The 19,670-nt window shown below is 48.6% G+C and overlaps 1 protein-coding gene across 5 annotated transcripts in view; it reads left to right on the top strand.

Annotated features, from left to right (window-relative positions):
- The window catches only part of LOC106596094 (neurocalcin-delta A), a 98,588-nt gene that overhangs the window by 38,619 nt on the left and 40,299 nt on the right, over nt 1–19,670 (top strand). For 4 of the 5 annotated variants that reach the window (XM_045712131.1, XM_045712130.1, XM_045712132.1 and 1 more), the window contains one exon: nt 2,636–2,754. The exons of the other annotated variant lie outside the window; for it this stretch is intronic. The gene's annotated coding sequence lies outside the window, so the exon portion shown is untranslated. The remainder of the gene's footprint in view (nt 1–2,635; nt 2,755–19,670) is intronic. 5 annotated transcript variants of the gene reach the window in all.

Raw genomic sequence — 19,670 nt, forward strand, 5'->3', positions numbered from 1 at the left:
CCCTCACCAGGACCAGGACCAGTGTTGGGCTGTAGTCCCTCACCAGGACCAGGACCAGTGTTGGGCTGTAGTCCCTCACCAGGACCAGGACCAGTGTTGGGCTGTAGTCCCTCACCAGGACCAGGACCAGTGTTGGGCTGTAGTCCCTCACCAGGACCAGGACCAGTGTTGGGCTGTAGTCTCTCACCAGGACCAGGACCAGTGTTGGGCTGTAGTCTCTCACCAGGACCAGGACCAGTGTTGGGCTGTAGTCCCTCACCAGGACCAGTGTTGGGCTGTAGTCCCTCACCAGGACCAGTGTTGGGCTGTAGTCCCTCACCAGGACCAGTGTTGGGCTGTAGTCCCTCACCAGGACCAGTGTTGGGCTGTAGTCCCTCACCAGGACCAGTGTTGGGCTGTAGTCCCTCACCAGGACCAGTGTTGGGCTGTAGTCCCTCACCAGGACCAGTGTTGGGCTGTAGTCCCTCACCAGGACCAGTGTTGGGCTGTAGTCCCTCACCAGGACCTGTGTTGGGCTGTAGTCCCTCACCAGGACCTGTGTTGGGCTGTAGTCCCTCACCAGGACCAGTGTTGGGCTGTAGTCCCTCACCAGGACCAGTGTTGGGCTGTAGTCCCTCACCAGGACCAGTGTTGGGCTGTAGTCCCTCACCAGGACCAGTGTTGGGCTGTAGTCCCTCACCAGGACCAGTGTTGGGCTGTAGTCCCTCACCAGGACCAGTGTTGGGCTGTAGTCCCTCACCAGGACCAGTGTTGGGCTGTAGTCCCTCACCAGGACCAGTGTTGGGCTGTAGTCCCTCACCAGGACCAGTGTTGGGCTGTAGTCCCTCACCAGGACCAGTGTTGGGCTGTAGTCCCTCACCAGGACCAGTGTTGGGCTGTAGTCCCTCAGACCAGGACCAGTGTTGGGCTGTAGTCCCTCACCAGGACCAGTGTTGGGCTGTAGTCCCTCACCAGGACCAGTGTTGGGCTGTAGTCCCTCACCAGGACCAGGACCAGTGTTGGGCTGTAGTTCAGGCATGTCCCTCACCAGGACCAGACCAGTGTCCCTCACCAGAACCAGGACCAGTGTTGGGCTGTAGTTCAGGCATGTCCCTCACCAGGACCAGTGTCCCTCACCAGGACCGGGACCAGTGTTGGGTTGTAGTCCAGGCATGTCCCTCATCAGGACCGGACCAGTGTTGGGCTGTAGTTCAGGCATGTCCCTCACCAGGACCAGTGTCCCTCACCAGAACCAGGACCAGTGTTGGGTTGTAGTCCAGGCATGTCCCTCACCAGAACCAGGACCAGTGTTGGGTTGTAGTCCAGGCATGTCCCTCACCAGGACCGGGACCAGTGTTGGGCTGTAGTTCAGGCATGTCCCTCACCAGGACCAGACCAGTGTCCCTCACCAGGACCAGTGTTGGGCTGTAGTCCCTCACCAGGACCAGGACCAGTGTCCCTCACCAGGACCAGACCAGTGTCCAGCAGCAGGACGTCTTACATGAAGGTCGTCTTCAGACCACTTGACTCTAGGTGCTGTAGTTGGATTGGTCTTCTCCTCAGTAATACATGTTTTCTGAACAATCCCAATGTAAATCTGCCAACACCCTGCTCATAAGATCGTTCAGTCTTCTTCTAAATGTAACTTTTATTTAACTATGCAATTTATTTTTATTTAACTACTGCGTGTGGTTCAGTAGTTTAGCTGAGAAGATCAGACCTGCGTGTGGTTCAGTAGTTTAGCTGAGAAGATCAGTCCTGCGTGTGGTTCAGTAGTTTAGCTGAGAAGATCAGACCTGCGTGTGGTTCAGTAGTTTAGCTGAGAAGATCAGACCTGCGTGTGGTTCAGTAGTTTAGCTGAGAAGATCAGTCCTGCGTGTGGTTCAGTAGTTTAGCTGAGAAGATCAGACCTGCGTATAGTATGGAAACGAAGTGGCCGAAACCCAAACCTCCTTCCCTCTTTTTCATGTGACTCAGTCGTCCAGTTTTTAAAAAACGAGACCTTTTTTTTTAACTCTGCAGGCTTGTTGTTTAATAACATGTGTCTGGATCTCTCTGTCCTGCTGTGGACTGTATTTCCCAGCCCTGGCTGCTGCTGTTATAGATGACCTATTGAAACGGCTTTCAGCAGTAGCTCCCGCCCCCAGCCCCCCCTCACGGTCTACTGTTACCAGGGCAACGCCTTTCATAGAACCATGTCATGTGACCGCCGGGGGGGGAGAGAGAGAGAGAGAGAGAGTGAGAGAGAGAGAGAGAGAGAGAGAGAGAGAGAGAGAGAGAGAGAGAGAGAGAGAGAGAGAGAGAGAGAGAGAGAGAGAGAAGCAGCTGTGGGGGCTTGTGGGACTCCTCCTCCTTCTTGGGTTTTTTGGGTGTCGCTAGTTGTTGTCACTGCTGCCTGGTCCAGTCGAGCGTCTTTCTCTGTCCCTGTTTACTGCTGTTCTGTTAGCGAGATACTCTGCTGGTTACCGCTGCCTGGTCCAGTCGAGCGTCCTAGTCGAGCCTCTCTCTCTGTCCCCCTGCTGTTCTGTTAGCTGGATACTCTCCTGTCGTCCCCGCTGCCAGGTCCAGTACAGCCTCCTAGTCGAGCCTCTCTCTCTGTCCCCCTGCTTCCTGCTGTTCTGTTAGCTGGATACTCTCCTGTCGTCCCCGCTGCCAGGTCCAGTCCAGCCTCCTAGTCGAGCCTCTCTCTGTCCCCCTGCTTCCTGCTGTTCTGTAGTTGGCGCTGCTGTCATTATGGACTGTTAGCAGATCTACATTTACTACACACCAAGTGAGGTAAGATCTCTGGTCTTGTCTTTTTTGTGTGAGAAACGTTTTTCATGTTTTGTTAAATGATTTGCTATTTCTTTAATAAGCTCAGCAACGAACACACTTCTCATATGCCTTTTTTTTGTTGCAATGTTTTGAGAGCTGCGCGTTTGACCACAAGCAACAGGCATCAGAACCATTTGCATTGTGTTGGTTTGAATAAGGAACTGTGAAGGGCTATGAAATACTACTTTCCCATCAGCCCAGAGACGGAGTTAGAATACTGTTGGATAGAGGGGGTTAGATAGAGGGGGGTTAGAATACTGTTGGATAGAGGGGGTTGGATAGAGGGGGTTAGAATACTGTTGGATAGAGGGGGTTAGATAGAGGGGTTAGAATACTGTTGGATAGAGGGGTTGGATAGAGGGGGTTAGAATACTGTTGGATAGAGGGGGTTGGATAGAGGGGGTTAGAATACTGTTGGATAGAGGGGGTTGGATAGAGGGGGTTAGAATACTGTTGGATAGAGGGGGTTGGATAGAGGGGGTTAGAATACTGTTGGATAGAGGGGGTTGGATAGAGGGGGTTAGAATACTGTTGGATAGAGGGGGTTAGATAGAGGGGGTTAGAATACTGTTGGATAGAGGGGGTTAGAATACTGTTGGATAGAGGGGTTGGATAGAGGGGTTGGAATACTGTTGGATAGAGGGGGTTGGATAGGGGTTAGAATACTGTTGGATAGAGGGGGTTAGAATACTGTTGGATTAGAGGGGGTTAGAATACTGTTGGATAGAGGGGTTGGATAGAGGGGTTAGAATACTGTTGGATAGAGGGGTTGGGATAGAGGGGGTTAGAATACTGTTGGATAGAGGGGTTAGATAGAGGGGGTTAGAATACTGTTGGATTAGAGAGGGGTTAGAATACTGTTGGATAGAGGGGTTGGATAGAGGGGGTTAGAATACTGTTGGATAGAGGGGTTGGATAGAGGGGTTAGAATACTGTTGGATAGGGGGGTAGAGAGGGGGTTAGAATACTGTTGGATAGAGGGGGTTGGATAGGGGGTTAGAATACTGTTGGATAGAGGGGGTTGGATAGAGGGGGTTAGAATACTGTTGGATAGAGAGGGGTTAGAATACTGTTGGATAGAGGGGGTTAGAATACTGTTGGATAGAGACGGAGTTAGAATACTGTTGGATAGAGGGGGTTGGATAGAGGGGTTAGAATACTGTTCGATAGAGAGAGGGGGTTAGAATACTGTTGGATAGAGGGGGTTGGAGAGGGGGTTAGGATACTGTTGGATAGAGGGGTTGGATAGAGGGGGTTAGAATACTGTTGGATAGAGGGGGGTTGGATAGAGGGGTTAGAATACTGTTGGATAGAGGGGGTTGGATAGAGGGGTTAGAATACTGTTGGATAGAGGGGGTTGATAGAGGGGGTTAGAATACTGTTGGATAGAGGGGGTTGGATAGAGGGGTTAGAATACTGTTGGATAGAGGGGGTTAGAATACTGTTGGATAGAGAGGGTTGGATAGAGGGGGTTAGAATACTGTTGGATAGAGGGGGTGGATAGAGGGGTTAGAATACTGTTGGATAGAGGGGGTTGGATAGAGGGGGTTAGAATACTGTTGGATAGAGGGGTTAGATAGGGGGTTAGAATACTGTTGGATTAGAGGGGGTTAGAATACTGTTGGATAGAGAGGGGGTTAGAATACTGTTGGATAGAGAGGGGGTTAGAATACTGTTGGATAGAGAGGGGGTTAGAATACTGTTGGATAGAGAGGGGGTTAGAATACTGTTGGATAGAGAGGGGGTTAGAATACTGTTGGATAGAGAGGGGGTTAGAATACTGTTGGATAGAGAGGGGGTTAGAATACTGTTGGGTAGAGAGGGGGTTGGAATACTGTTGGGTAGAGAGGGGGGTTAGAATACTGTTGGATAGAGAGGGGGTTAGAATACTGTTGGGTAGAGAGGGGGTTAGAATACTGTTGGATAGAGAGGGGGTTAGAATACTGTTGGATAGAGAGGGGGTTAGAATACTGTTGGATAGAGAGGGGGTTAGAATACTGTTGGATAGAGAGGGGGTTAGAATACTGTTGGATAGAGAGGGGGTTAGAATACTGTTGGATAGAGAGGGGGTTAGAATACTGTTGGATAGAGAGGGGGGTTAGAATACTGTTGGATAGAGAGGGGGTTAGAATACTGTTGGATAGAGAGGGGGTTAGAATACTGTTGGATAGAGAGGGGGTTAGAATACTGTTGGATAGAGGGGGTGGAGGGGGTTAGAATACTGTTGGATAGAGAGGGGGTTGGAATACTGTTGGATAGAGAGGGGGGTTAGAATACTGTTGGGTAGAGAGGGGGTTAGAATACTGTTGGGTAGAGAGGGGGTTGGAATACTGTTGGGTAGAGAGGGGGGTTAGAATACTGTTGGGTAGAGAGGGGGTTTAGAATACTGTTGGGTAGAGAGGGGGTTAGAATACTGTTGGATAGAGAGGGGGTTAGAATACTGTTGGATAGAGAGGGGGTTGGAATACTGTTGGATAGAGAGGGGGTTAGAATACTGTTGGATAGAGAGGGGGGTTGGAATACTGTTGGATAGAGAGGGGGTTGGAATACTGTTGGATAGAGAGGGGGTTAGAATACTGTTGGATAGAGAGGGGGTTAGAATACTGTTGGATAGAGAGGGGGTTAGAATACTGTTGGATAGAGAGGGGGTTAGAATACTGTTGGATAGAGAGGGGTTAGAATACTGTTGGATAGAGAGGGGGTTAGAATACTGTTGGGTAGAGAGGGGGTTAGAATACTGTTGGATAGAGAGGGGGTTAGAATACTGTTGGATAGAGAGGGGGTTAGAATACTGTTGGATAGAGAGGGGGGTTAGAATACTGTTGGATAGAGAGGGGGTTAGAATACTGTTGGGTAGGGAGGGGGTTAGAATACTGTTGGATAGAGAGGGGGTTAGAATACTGTTGGGTAGAGAGGGGGTTGGAATACTGTTGGATAGAGAGGGGGTTAGAATACTGTTGGATAGAGAGGGGGGTTAGAATACTGTTGGATAGAGGGTGGATAGAGGGGTTAGAATACTGTTGGATAGAGAGGGGGTTGGAATACTGTTGGATAGAGAGGGGGGTTGGAATACTGTTGGATAGAGAGGGGGTTAGAATACTGTTGGATAGAGAGGGGGGTTAGAATACTGTTGGGTAGAGAGGGGGGTTGGAGAGGGGTTGGAATACTGTTGGATAGAGAGGGGGCTACCAAAGCGTTATAATGTCAGTGGGCTGGAGGTGGAGGTTGGGGCTGGGGTTAGAGGGGGGGGGAGTTCAGGGGTCAAGCAGCTGCCTCAGAGGAGGGGATGGGGTTAGAGGAGGGGGAGGAGGGGATGGGGTTTTAAGGGAGGGAGAGGGGGAGATCCAGCAGCCTGTGGGGACCAGAGATAAAGAGAGGGGGGGTACATATCTCCTCTACAGACACACTGACATGTTCTCTTCTCCCTCGCTCACTGGCTCATCCCTCGCTTTATCTTTCCCTCTTTCTCTCTCTGCTCTAAACAGCTTAATAATAACAGCTTAATACAGCAGTGGTAGGAGTCTCTCTCAGCAACAGGTCTTTCTATCTGAGTAAGGTGTAGCAGGTTAAGATGATATTGAGGTAGTTCAGGATGTAGACTGGTGACCCGGGGTCCATTCCTCTGAGATGATATTGAGGTAGTTCAGGATGTGGACTGGTGACCTGGGGTCCGTTCATCTGAGATGATATTGAGGTAGTTCAGGATGTAGACTGGTGACCTGGGGTCCGTTCATCTGAGATGATATTGAGGTAGTTCAGGATGTAGACTGGTGACCTGGGGTCCGTTCCTCTGAGATGATATTGAGGTAGTTCAGGATGTAGACTGGTGACCTGGGGTCCGTTCCTCTGAGATGATATTGAGGTAGTTCAGGATGTGGACTGGTGACCTGGGGTCTGTTCCTCTGAGATGATATTGAGGTAGTTCAGGATGTAGACTGGTGACCTGGGGTCCGTTCCTCTGAGATCATATTGAGGTAGTTCAGGATGTAGACTGGTGACCTGGGGTCCGTTCCTCTGAGATGATATTGAGGTAGTTCAGGATGTAGACTGATGACCTGGGGTCCATTCCTCTGAGATGATATTGAGGTAGTTCAGGATGTAGACTGGTGACCTGGGGTCCATTCCTCTGAGATGATATTGAGGTAGTTCAGGATGTAATGACCTGGGGTCCATTCCTCTGAGATGATATTGAGGTAGTTCAGGATGTAGACTGGTGACCTGGGGTCCATTCCTCTGAGATGATATTGAGGTAGTTCAGGATGTAGACTGATGACCCGGGGTCCATTCCTCTGAGATGATATTGAGGTAGTTCAGGATGTAATGACCCGGGGTCCATTCCTCTGAGCTAAAAGCCCTCATCTCACAGTGGAATGTAATTGCTGTTGCTTCTTCATGGGTAATTCACGTCCCGTGATGATGACACGTCACGTTGGTGTTCAGCTGTCTGTGTTGTTGCTGCTGCTGCTGTCTGGACGACACGGGGACGGGTGAGCTCACCTCACGGAAGTGTGTGTTTCCCAGAGGACGTTTTAAAGAGGGTGATTTTAGACGAGAGGACGGACAGCGAAACAACGGTTGACAAACGACGGTAGAAACAAGAGACACTTGTGTCGGTTTCAGCTCTTTTCGTTCCAGTTTTAACCAGCTCCAAACGGGCCAATCGCTGCAGTCTCAACGGAGCCTCTTCCTGTTGTGAAACGGGCTGTAGAAATACAGGCTCTCTGTCTCTGCACAGGCAAGGAGGAGGCCCTTTGGAGGGAGAAGAAGAAGGGTTAACTGGGAGATTGATCTCTCTCTATATCTCTGTCTCTCTGTATGTATCTCTTTTGCTGTATACGTCTCTCTCTGTATATCCTCTCTCTCTCTCTCTGTATATTCTCTCTCTCTCTCTGTATATCTCTCTCTCTCTCTGTATATCTCTCTCTGTATCTCTGTATATCTCTCTCTCTCTCTGTATATCTCTCTCTCTCTCTGTATCGCTCTCTCTCTGTATCGCTCTCTCTCTGTATCTCTCTCTCTCTGTATCTCTCTCTCTCTCTCTCTGTATCTCTCTCTCTCTCTCTGTATCTCTGTCTGTATCTGGGGAGGCAGGTAGTCTAGTGGTTAGAGCGTTTGGCCAGTAACCGGAAGGTTGCAAGATCGAATCCCCCGAGCTGACAAGGTAAAAATCTGTCGTTCTGCCCCCTGAACAAGGCAGTTAACCCACTGTTCCCTGGTAGGCTGTCATTATAAATAAGAATTTGTTCTTAACTGACTTGCCTGGTTAAATAAAAGTAAGAAATAAAACAATTGTCTCTCTGTCGCTCTGTCTTTCTGTCTCGATTGAATTAAATTTGCTTTATTGGCATGATGTAACAATGTACAGTACCAGTCAAAAGTTTGGACACACCGACTCATTCAAGGGTTTTTCTTTATTTTTACTATTTTCTACATTGTAGAATAATAGTGAAGACATCAAAAATATGAAATAACACATATGGAATCATGTAGTAACCAAAAAAGGGTTAAACAATTCAAAATATATTTTATTTTCTTCAAAGTAGCCACCCTTTGCCTTGATGACAGCTTTGTACACTCTTGGCATTCTCTCAACCAGCTTCACCTGGAATGCTTTTCCAACAGTCTTGAAGAAGTTCCCACATATGCTGAGCACTTGTTGGCTGCTTTTCCTTCACTCTGCGGTCCAACTCATCTCAAACCATCTCAATTGGGTTGAGGTTGGGTGATTGTGGAGGCCAGGTGATCTGATGCAGCACTCCATCACTCTCCTTCCTGGTCAAATAGCCCTTACACAGCCTAGAGGTGTGTTGGGTCATTGTCCTGTTGAAAAACAAATGATAGTCCCACTAAGCGCAAACCAGATGGGATGGCGTATCGCTGCAGAATGCTGTGGTAGCCATGCTGGTTAAGCGTGCCTTGAATTCTAAATAAATCAGTGTCAACAGCAAAGCACCCCCACACCATCACACCTCCTCCTCCTCCATGCTTCACGGTGTGAACCACACATGCAGAGATCATCCGTTCACCTACTCTGAGTCTCACAAAGACACAGCGGTTAGAACCAAAAATATCAAATTTGGAATCATCAGACCAAAGGACAGATTTCCACCGGTCTAATGTCCATTGCTCGTGTTTCTCGGCCCAAGCAAGTCTCTTCTTCTTATTGGTGTCCTTTAGTAGTGGTTTCTCTGCAGCAATTCAGCCATGAAGGTCTGATTCACACAGTCTCCTCTGAACAGTTGATGTTGAGATGTGTCTGTTACTTGAACTCTGTGAAGCATTTATTTGGGCTGCAATTTCTGAGGCTGGTAACTCTAATGAACTTATCCTCTGCAGCAGAGGTAACTCTGGGTCTTCCTTTCCTGTGGCGGTCCTCATGAGAGCCAGTTTCATCATAGTGCTTGATGGTTTGTGCGACTGCACTTGAAGAAACTTTCAAAGTTCTTAATGTTCCGTATTGACTGACCTTCATGTCTTAAAGTAATGATGGACTGTCGTTTCTCTTTGCTTATTTGAGCTGTTCTTGCCATAATATGGACTTGGTCTTTAACCAAATAGGGCCATCTTCTGTATACCACCCCTACCTTGTCACAACACAGCTGATTGGCTCAAACGCATTAAGAAGGAAAGAAATTCCACAAATTAACAAGGCACACCTGTTAATTGAAATGCATTCCAGGTGACTACCTCACGAAGCTGGTTGAGAGAACGCCAAGAGTGTGCAAAGCTGTCGTCAAGGCAAAGGGTGGCTAATTTGAATCTCAAATATAAAATTGGTTACTACAAATCCCATATGTTTTGATGTCTTCACTATTATTCTACAATGTAGAATAATATTAAACAAGTAAGAAAAAAACCTTGAATGAGTCCAAACTGTTGACTGGTACTGTACATAATGCCAAAAGCTTACTCTGGAGATTTACAATATTAACAGAATTAAAATATTAATTAAGACATTCAACGGGACAACAGCAATAATCAAGGGTCAAAATAAACATACTTTGATGAATGACAATAAGCGTAGAGGACATGATTGGTCTGTCAGACACTGTCCCTCATCTTATGGCAGGAAGCAATGTAGTGCGCTGCCAAGCCACAGCTCTCTGCGTCCTCCCCCAACAGGACGGGTAGCCTATCCTCATCAGAGAGGTCTTTTGAAACCTTGAATAAGGGTTTCAAATTTGGGGAAATGACACTCTCTAATTGTTTTATATTTTTGACATTTTGTCAGGAAATGCAGCTCCGTCTCAGGTTCTGCTGTGGTGCAGTGGTTGCACAGCCTTTCCTCTACAGGGAGCCAGGTTTTCCTGTGTCTACCCTTCTCAATAGCAAGGCTGTGCTCACTGAGCCTGTACTTTGTCAATGTTTTTCTAAGGTTTTGATCAGTAACCATGGTGAAATATTTAGCCACGGTGTACTGTCGATTTAGGGCCAGATAGCACTGCATCTTGCTTTGTGTTTGTGTTTCCCAATAAGCAATGTAGTTTTGTTTTGACTGTGTTGTAATTTGGTTTATTCTGATTGATTGGATGTTCTGGTCCTGAGGCTTCAGTGTGTTAGTAGAACAGGTTAGTGAACTCAGCCCCAGGACCAGCTGGATGAGGGTCCTGAGGCTTCAGTGTGTTAGTAGAACAGGTCAGTGAACTCAGCCCCAGGACCAGCTGGATGAGGGTCCTGAGGCTTCAGTGTGTTAGTAGAACAGGTCAGTGAACTCAGCCCCAGGACCAGCTGGATGAGGGTCCTGAGGCTTCAGTGTGTTAGTAGAACAGGTTAGTGAACTCAGCCCCAGGACCAGCTGGATGAGGGTCCTGAGGCTTCAGTGTGTTAGTAGAACAGGTCAGTGAACTCAGCCCCAGGACCAGCTGGATGAGGGTCCTGAGGCTTCAGTGTGTTAGTAGAACAGGTTAGTGAACTCAGCCCCAGGACCAGCTGGATGAGGGTCCTGAGGCTTCAGTGTGTTAGTAGAACAGGTTAGTGAACTCAGCCCCAGGACCAGCTGGATGAGGGTCCTGAGGCTTCAGTGTGTTAGTAGAACAGGTTAGTGAACTCAGCCCCAGGACCAGCTGGATGAGGGTCCTGAGGCTTCAGTGTGTTAGTAGAACAGGTTAGTGAACTCAGCCCCAGGACCAGCTGGATGAGGGGACTCTTTTCTTTGCTCAGCTCTTGGCATTGCAGGGCTTGGTAATGATATGAGAGGGGGGTCACTGTATTTTAGATGTTTCCAGAACTTAATTGCTTTCTCTCTCAGTTCATTCACTTCCTCATTATGGTGTCCAGTTGAGCTTATTTTAACCTCAGTATTTGTAGTGTGTACAGTACTATATATATTTAAACCTCAGTAATTGTAGTGTGTACAGTACTATATATATTTAAACCTCAGTAATTGTAGTGTGTACAGTACTCTATATATTTAAACCTCAGTAATTGTAGTGTGTACAGTACTCTATATATTTTGTACCAGTTGAGAACTTTGGTCTAATTCCCTGAGATCTGGATCTTCTCTGGAAAATCATTATTTTAGTATTTTTGGGGTTTACTGCCAGGGCCCAGGTCTGACAGTACCGCTCTAGCAGGTCCAGGCTCTGCTGTAGGCCAGGTGATGTGGGGGTTTACTGCCAGGGCCCAGGTCTGGCAGTACTGCTCTAGCAGGTCCAGGCTCTGTTGTAGGCCAGGTGCTGTGGGTGACAGCAGGCACAGGTCATCTGCGAAGAGTAGGCATTTAACCTCTGAATGGAGACTTAACACCAGGGGCTGAGGATTTATCTAGAATAATGTCCAATTCATAATGTAAATATTGAAGAGTGCAGGGCTCAGATTGCAACCCTGGCGAAAGCCCCGCCCCGGGTAAAGAATCATTATTGTTTTGCCAGTTTTGATGCTGAGCGTATTGCCAGTATACATTGATTTAATTATGTCATGTTTTACCCCCTACACCACTTTCAATAACTTTGTAGAACAGTCCTGTTTGCCCAATAAAATCAAATGCTTTTTGGAAGTCGATAAAGCGAGCGTATATTTTGGTATTATTTTGGTGGACATGTTTATCTATCAGGGTCTAAATATTATCGGTCCTGTGACGTTTTGGTATAAATCCCAATTTGGCTTTTACTCAAGACATTTATAATACTACAGAAAACCTTCCCCAAGTTACTGTTCACACAAATGCCTCTGTAATTGTGTCAAATTTCGTCTCCGTTCTTAAAGGTTGGGGTTATGAGTCCTTGATTCCAGATGTCAGGGAAATAACCTACACTCAGGATCAAATGAAACAGTTTTAATATAACCAGTTGACATTTTGCAGTAGTGAGTTTGAGCATCTCATTTAGGATGCCATCAGGTCTGCATGCTTTTATTTGGTCCTTTATAGCTTTCAACTTCTCATGAATTTGGCGTTCTGCGTTTGCATCAATGTGGACGGTGGTGTAGAGTGGTGTAAATGGGTCGTCCATCAATGTGGACGGTGATGTAGAGTGGTGTAAATGGGTCGTCCATCAATGTGGACGGTGATGTAGAGTGGTGTAAATGGGTCGTCCATCAACGTGGACGGTGGTGTAGAGTGGTGTAAATGGGTCGTCCATCAACGTGGACGGTGGTGTAGAGTGGTGTAAATGGGTCGTCCATCATTGTGGACGGTGGTGTAGAGTGGTGTAAATGGGTCGTCCATCAACGTGAACGGTGGTGTAAATGGGTCGTCCATCAATGTGGACGGTGATGTAGAGTGGTGTAAATGGGTCGTCCATCAACGTGGACGGTGATGTAGAGTGGTGTAATGGGTCGTCCATCAACGTGGACGGTGATGTAGAGTGGTGTAATGGGTCGTCCATCAACGTGGACGGTGATGTATGAGTGGTGTAAATGGGTCGTCCATCAACGTGGACGGTGATGTAGAGTGGTGTAAATGGGTCGTCCATCAACGTGGACGGTGGTGTAGAGTGGTGTAAATGGGTCGTCCATCAACGTGGACGGTGGTGTAGAGTGGTGTAAATGGGTCGTCCATCAACGTGGACGGTGGTGTAGAGTGGTGTAAATGGGTCGTCCATTTTGTATCTCTAATTCCTCTAGTTTCCATTTTAGTTGTTTGTGTTTATGAACTTTATGAATATTACAATCTGCATAAAACCAGTTTTCTATTTATTTTAATTTGTTTTTGATCAATTTCAGTTGTGCTTCTTTTGCTGTTTGCTTGAATATATAATAAATGGTTTTGTTCTGATATATTGACGTCTTCTTTACTGGGAGTGAATGTGGTCTCCAGAAAGTTATCTAAGAGTATTTTAATATTTTGACTCCCAAGTTGCTGTCTGGTATTTTTTCAGTGCTGTTTTGGGCCCAATCTGTATGAATTCATGATGTTGTACAGATTACTGGGCTGTGAATGTCTGGGTGTTTCCAGGTCTGTTCTTTAGAGGGACAACGTAATCTGGCTGTGATCAGACGAGAGGTGTTAGTGGGCTTGACGGTGAGAGAGAGAGTGAGTGAGAGATGCAGAGAGAGAGAGATACAGAGAGAGAGAGAGAGAGAGAGATACAGAGAGGGAGAGAGATACAGAGAGAGAGAGAGATGAGAGAGAGAGAGAGAGAGATACAGAGAGAGAGAGAGAGATACAGAGAGAGAGAGAGAGATACAGAGAGAGAGAGAGAGAGATACAGAGAGAGAGAGATACAGAGAGAGAGAGAGAGATACAGAGAGAGAGATACAGAGAGAGAGAGAGAGAGAGAGAGATACAGAGAGAGAGAGAGAGATACAGAGAGAGAGAGAGAGATACAGAGAGAGAGAGAGAGATATACAGAGAGAGAGAGAGATACAGAGAGAGAGAGATACGAGAGAGAGAGAGAGATACAGAGAGAGAGAGAGATACAGAGAGAGAGAGAGATACAGAGAGAGAGAGAGAGATACAGAGAGAGAGAGAGATACAGAGAGAGAGAGAGATACAGAGAGAGAGAGAGATACAGAGAGAGAGAGAGATACAGAGAGAGAGATACAGAGAGAGAGAGAGATACAGAGAGAGAGAGAGAGATACAGAGAGAGAGAGAGATACAGAGAGAGAGAGAGATACGGAGAGAGGAAGAGAGAGATACGAGAGAGAGAGAGAGGATACAGAGAGAGAGAGATACGAGAGAGAGAGAGAGAGAGAGAGTCCATGTCTGTGATAACAGCACCACTTTACTGTGGCCAAGAGGAGAGCAGTAGGTGAATCTCCCCAGAGTCCGTCCCTCCCGGTAACCTCCCGGTAACCTACCATTTGACAGAATACAGACCCAGACTTCTACAGAGCTGCAACAGATCCCTTCTGTTGTTGTTGACGCTGCCGTCACTGTGGTTTCTATGGGGAGATGGAGACAGTTAAACACTATGGCCTGTAATAACGCTGAGGGGGAGGTGGAGACAGTTAAACACTATGGCCTGTAATAACGCTGAGGGGGGGGTGGAGACAGTTAAACACTATGGCCTGTAATAACGCTGAGGGGGGAGGTGGAGACAGTTAAACACTATGGCCTGTAATAACGCTGAGGGGGGAGATGGAGACAGTTAAACACTATGGCCTGTAATAACGCTGAGGGGGAGGTGGAGACAGTTAAACACTATGGCCTGTAATAACGCTGAGGGGGGGGGTGGAGACAGTTAAACACTATGGCCTGTAATAACGCTGAGGGGGGAGATGGAGACAGTTAAACACTATGGCCTGTAATAACGCTGAGGGGGGGGTGGAGACAGTTAAACACTATGGCCTGTAATAACGCTGAGGGGGAGTGGAGACAGTTAAACACTATGGCCTGTAATAACGCTGAGGGGGAGGTGGAGACAGTTAAACACTATGGCCTGTAATAACGCTGAGGGGGGTGGAGACAGTTAAACACTATGGCCTGTAATAACGCTGAGGGGGAGGTGGAGACAGTTAAACACTATGGCCTGTAATAACGCTGAGGGGGGGGGTGGAGACAGTTAAACACTATGGCCTGTAATAACGCTGAGGGGGAGGTGGAGACAGTTAAACACTATGGCCTGTAATAACGCTGAGGGGGAGATGGAGACAGTTAAACACTATGGCCTGTAATAACGCTGAGGGGGAGGTGGAGACAGTTAAACACTATGGCCTGTAATAACGCTGAGGGGGAGGTGGAGACAGTTAAACACTATGGCCTGTAATAACGCTGAGGGGGGAGGTGGAGACAGTTAAACACTATGGCCTGTAATAACGCTGAGGGGGGGGTGGAGACAGTTAAACACTATGGCCTGTAATAACGCTTGAGGGGGAGGTGGAGACAGTTAAACACTATGGCCTGTAATAACGCTGAGGGGGGGGTGGAGACAGTTAAACACTATGGCCTGTAATAACGCTGAGGGGGGGTGGAGACAGTTAAACACTATGGCCTGTAATAACGCTGAGGGGGGAGGTGGAGACAGTTAAACACTATGGCCTGTAATAACGCTGAGGGGGAGGTGGAGACAGTTAAACACTATGGCCTGTAATAACGCTGAGGGGGAGGTGGAGACAGTTAAACACTATGGCCTGTAATAACGCTGAGGGGGAGGTGGAGACAGTTAAACACTATGGCCTGTAATAACGCTGAGGGGAGGTGGAGACAGTTAAACACTATGGCCTGTAATAACGCTGAGGGGGAGGTGGAGACAGTTAAACACTATGGCCTGTAATAACGCTGAGGGGGAGGTGGAGACAGTTAAACACTATGGCCTGTAATAACGCTGAGGGGGAGGTGGAGACAGTTAAACACTATGGCCTGTAATAACGCTGAGGGGGAGGTGGAGACAGTTAAACACTATGGCCTGTAATAACGCTGAGGGGGAGGTGGAGACAGTTAAACACTATGGCCTGTAATAACGCTGAGGGGGAGGTGGAGACAGTTAAACACTATGGCCTGTAATAACGCTGAGGGGAGGTGGAGACAGTTAAACACTATGGCCTGTAATAACGCTGAGGGGAGGTGGAGACAGTTAAACACTATGGCCTGTAATAACGCTGAGGGGGAGGTGGAGACAGTTAAACACTATGGCCTGTAATAACGCTGAGGGGAGGTGGAGACAGTTAAACACTATGGCCTGTAATAACGCTGAGGGGGGGGGTGGAGACAGTTAAACACTATGGCCTGTAATAACGCTGAGGGGGAGGTGGAGACAGTTAAACACTATGGCCTGTAATAACGCTGAGGGGGAGGTGGAGACAGTTAAACACTATGGCCTGTAATAACGCTTGAGGGGGAGGTGGAGACAGTTAAACACTATGGCCTGTAATAACGCTGAGGGGGGAGGTGGAGACAGTTAAACACTATGGCCTGTAATAACGCTTGAGGGGGGGTGGAGACAGTTAAACACTATGGCCTGTAATAACGCTGAGGGGGGGTGGAGACAGTTAAACACTATGGCCTGTAATAACGCTGAGGGGGGGTGGAGACAGTTAAACACTATGGCCTGTAATAACGCTGAGGGGGGAGGTGGAGACAGTTAAACACTATGGCCTGTAATAACGCTGAGGGGGGTGGAGACAGTTAAACACTATGGCCTGTAATAACGCTGAGGGGGGGGTGGAGACAGTTAAACACTATGGCCTGTAATAACGCTGAGGGGGGAGGTGGAGACAGTTAAACACTATGGCCTGTAATAACGCTGAGGGGGAGGTGGAGACAGTTAAACACTATGGCCTGTAATAACGCTGAGGGGGGGTGGAGACAGTTAAACACTATGGCCTGTAATAACGCTGAGGGGGGGTGGAGACAGTTAAACACTATGGCCTGTAATAACGCTGAGGGGGGAGGTGGAGACAGTTAAACACTATGGCCTGTAATAACGCTGAGGGGGGTGGAGACAGTTAAACACTATGGCCTGTAATAACGCTTGAGGGGGGAGGTGGAGACAGTTAAACACTATGGCCTGTAATAACGCTGAGGGGAGGTGGAGACAGTTAAACACTATGGCCTGTAATAACGCTGAGGGGGAGGTGGAGACAGTTAAACACTATGGCCTGTAATAACGCTGAGGGGGAGGTGGAGACAGTTAAACACTATGGCCTGTAATAACGCTGAGGGGGGTGGAGACAGTTAAACACTATGGCCTGTAATAACGCTGAGGGGGAGGTGGAGACAGTTAAACACTATGGCCTGTAATAACGCTGAGGGGGGGTGGAGACAGTTAAACACTATGGCCTGTAATAACGCTGAGGGGGAGGTGGAGACAGTTAAACACTATGGCCTGTAATAACGCTGAGGGGGGGATGGAGACAGTTAAACACTATGGCCTGTAATAACGCTGAGGGGGGGGTGGAGACAGTTAAACACTATGGCCTGTAATAACGCTGAGGGGAGGTGGAGACAGTTAAACACTATGGCCTGTAATAACGCTGAGGGGGGGTGGAGACAGTTAAACACTATGGCCTGTAATAACGCTGAGGGGAGGTGGAGACAGTTAAACACTATGGCCTGTAATAACGCTGAGGGGGGGTGGAGACAGTTAAACACTATGGCCTGTAATAACGCTTGAGGGGGAGGTGGAGACAGTTAAACACTATGGCCTGTAATAACGCTGAGGGGGAGATGGAGACAGTTAAACACTATGGCCTGTAATAACGCTGAGGGGGAGATGGAGACAGTTAAACACTATGGCCTGTAATAACGCTGAGGGGGGGGTGGAGACAGTTAAACACTATGGCCTGTAATAACGCTGAGGGGAGGTGGAGACAGTTAAACACTATGGCCTGTAATAACGCTGAGGGGGAGATGGAGACAGTTAAACACTATGGCCTGTAATAACGCTGAGGGGGGGGGTGTTGGGGGTGTATGTTGCGGGGGTATATGTTGTGGGTGTATATGGTGCGGGTGTATGTTGGGGGTGTATGTTGAAGGTGTATATTGCGGGTGTATGTATTGCGGGTGTATGTTGTGGGTGTATATTGCGGGTGTATGTATTGCGGGTGTATGTGTTGTGGGTGTATATTGTGCGGGTGTATGTATTGAGGGTATGTATTGCGGGTGTATGTTGGGGGTGTATATGGTGCGGGTGTATGTATTGCGGGTGTATGTATTGCGGGTGTATGTTGCGCAAAGGAACACACATTTTTCTGTCCGTTTTAACCTCATGTGATATTTACCCATTTTGAGGGGATCCGTTAGATTTTGTAGTTGGGATTTGTACCAAATCAATCCTCCAGAGTCTCTGCCTCTATTGACAGAGCTGTGTTTCTGTGACGACACAATGACTCTTTACCCTCCCCACAATGCCTCGCTCTCTTTACCCTCCCCACAATGCCTCGCTCTCTTTACCCTCCCCACAATGCCTCGCTCTCTTTACCCTCCCCACAATGCCTCTTTACCCTCCCCACAATGCCTCGCTCTCTTTACCCTCCCCACAATGCCTCGCTCTCTTTACCCTCCCCACAATGCCTCTTTACCCTCCCCACAATGCCTCGCTCTCTTTACCCTCCCCACAATGCCTCGCTCTCTTTACCCTCCCCACAATGCCTCGCTCTCTTTACCCTCCCCACAATGCCTCGCTCTCTTTACCCTCCCCACAATGCCTCGCTCTCTTTACCCTCCCCACAATGCCTCGCTCTCTTTACCCTCCCCACAATGCCTCGCTCCCTTTACCCTCCCCACAATGCCTCGCTCTCTTTACCCTCCCCACAATGCCTCGCTCTCTTTACCCTCCCCACAATGCCTCGCTCTCTTTACCCTCCCCACAATGCCTCGCTCTCTTTACCCTCCCCACAATGCCTCGCTCTCTTTACCCTCCCCACAATGCCTCGCTCTCTTTACCCTCCCCACAATGCCTCGCTCTCTTTACCCTCCCCACAATGCCTCGCTCTCTTTACCCTCCCCACAATGCCTCTTTACCCTCCCCACAATGCCTCGCTCTCTTTACCCTCCCCACAATGCCTCGCTCTCTTTACCCTCCCCACAATGCCTCTTTACCCTCCCCACAATGCCTCGCTCTCTTTACCCTCCCCACAATGCCTCGCTCTCTTTACCCTCCCCACAATGCCTCGCTCCCTTTACCCTCCCCACAATGCCTCGCTCTCTTTACCCTCCCCACAATGCCTCGCTCTCTTTACCCTCCCCACAATGCCTCGCTCTCTTTACCCTCCCCACAATGCCTCGCTCTCTTTACCCTCCCCACAATGCCTCGCTCTCTTTACCCTCCCCACAATGCCTCGCTCTCTTTACCCTCCCCACAATGCCTCGCTCTCTTTACCCTCCCCACAATGCCTCGCTCTCTTTACCCTCCCCACAATGCCTCTTTACCCTCCCCACAATGCCTCTTTACCCTCCCCACAATGCCTCGCTCTCTTTACCCTCCCCACAATGCCTCGCTCTCTTTACCCTCCCCACAATGCCTCGCTCTCTTTACCCTCCCCACAATGCCTCTTTACCCTCCCCACAATGCCTCTCTCTCTTTACCCTCCCCACAATGCCTCGCTCTCTTTACCCTCCCCACAATGCCTCGCTCTCTTTACCCTCCCCACAATGCCTCGCTCTCTTTACCCTCCCCACAATGCCTCGCTCCCTTTACCCTCCCCACAATGCCTCGCTCTCTTTACCCTCCCCACAATGCCTCGCTCCCTTTACCCTCCCCACAATGCCTCGCTCTCTTTACCCTCCCCACAATTCCTCGCTCTCTTTACCCTCCCCACAATGCCTCGCTCTCTTTACCCTCCCCACAATGCCTCGCTCTCTTTACCCTCCCCACAATGCCTCGCTCTCTTTACCCTCCCCACAATGCCTCTTTACCCTCCCCACAATGCCTCTTTACCCTCCCCACAATGCCTCTTTACCCTCCCCACAATGCCTCTTTACCCTCCCCACAATGCCTCGCTCTCTTTACCCTCCCCACAATGCCTCGCTCCCTTTACCCTCCCCACAATGCCTCGC

Source organism: Salmo salar, unplaced genomic scaffold (genome assembly GCF_905237065.1).
Source record: "Salmo salar unplaced genomic scaffold, Ssal_v3.1, whole genome shotgun sequence".
Classification (NCBI taxonomy): Eukaryota; Metazoa; Chordata; class Actinopteri; order Salmoniformes; family Salmonidae; genus Salmo; species Salmo salar.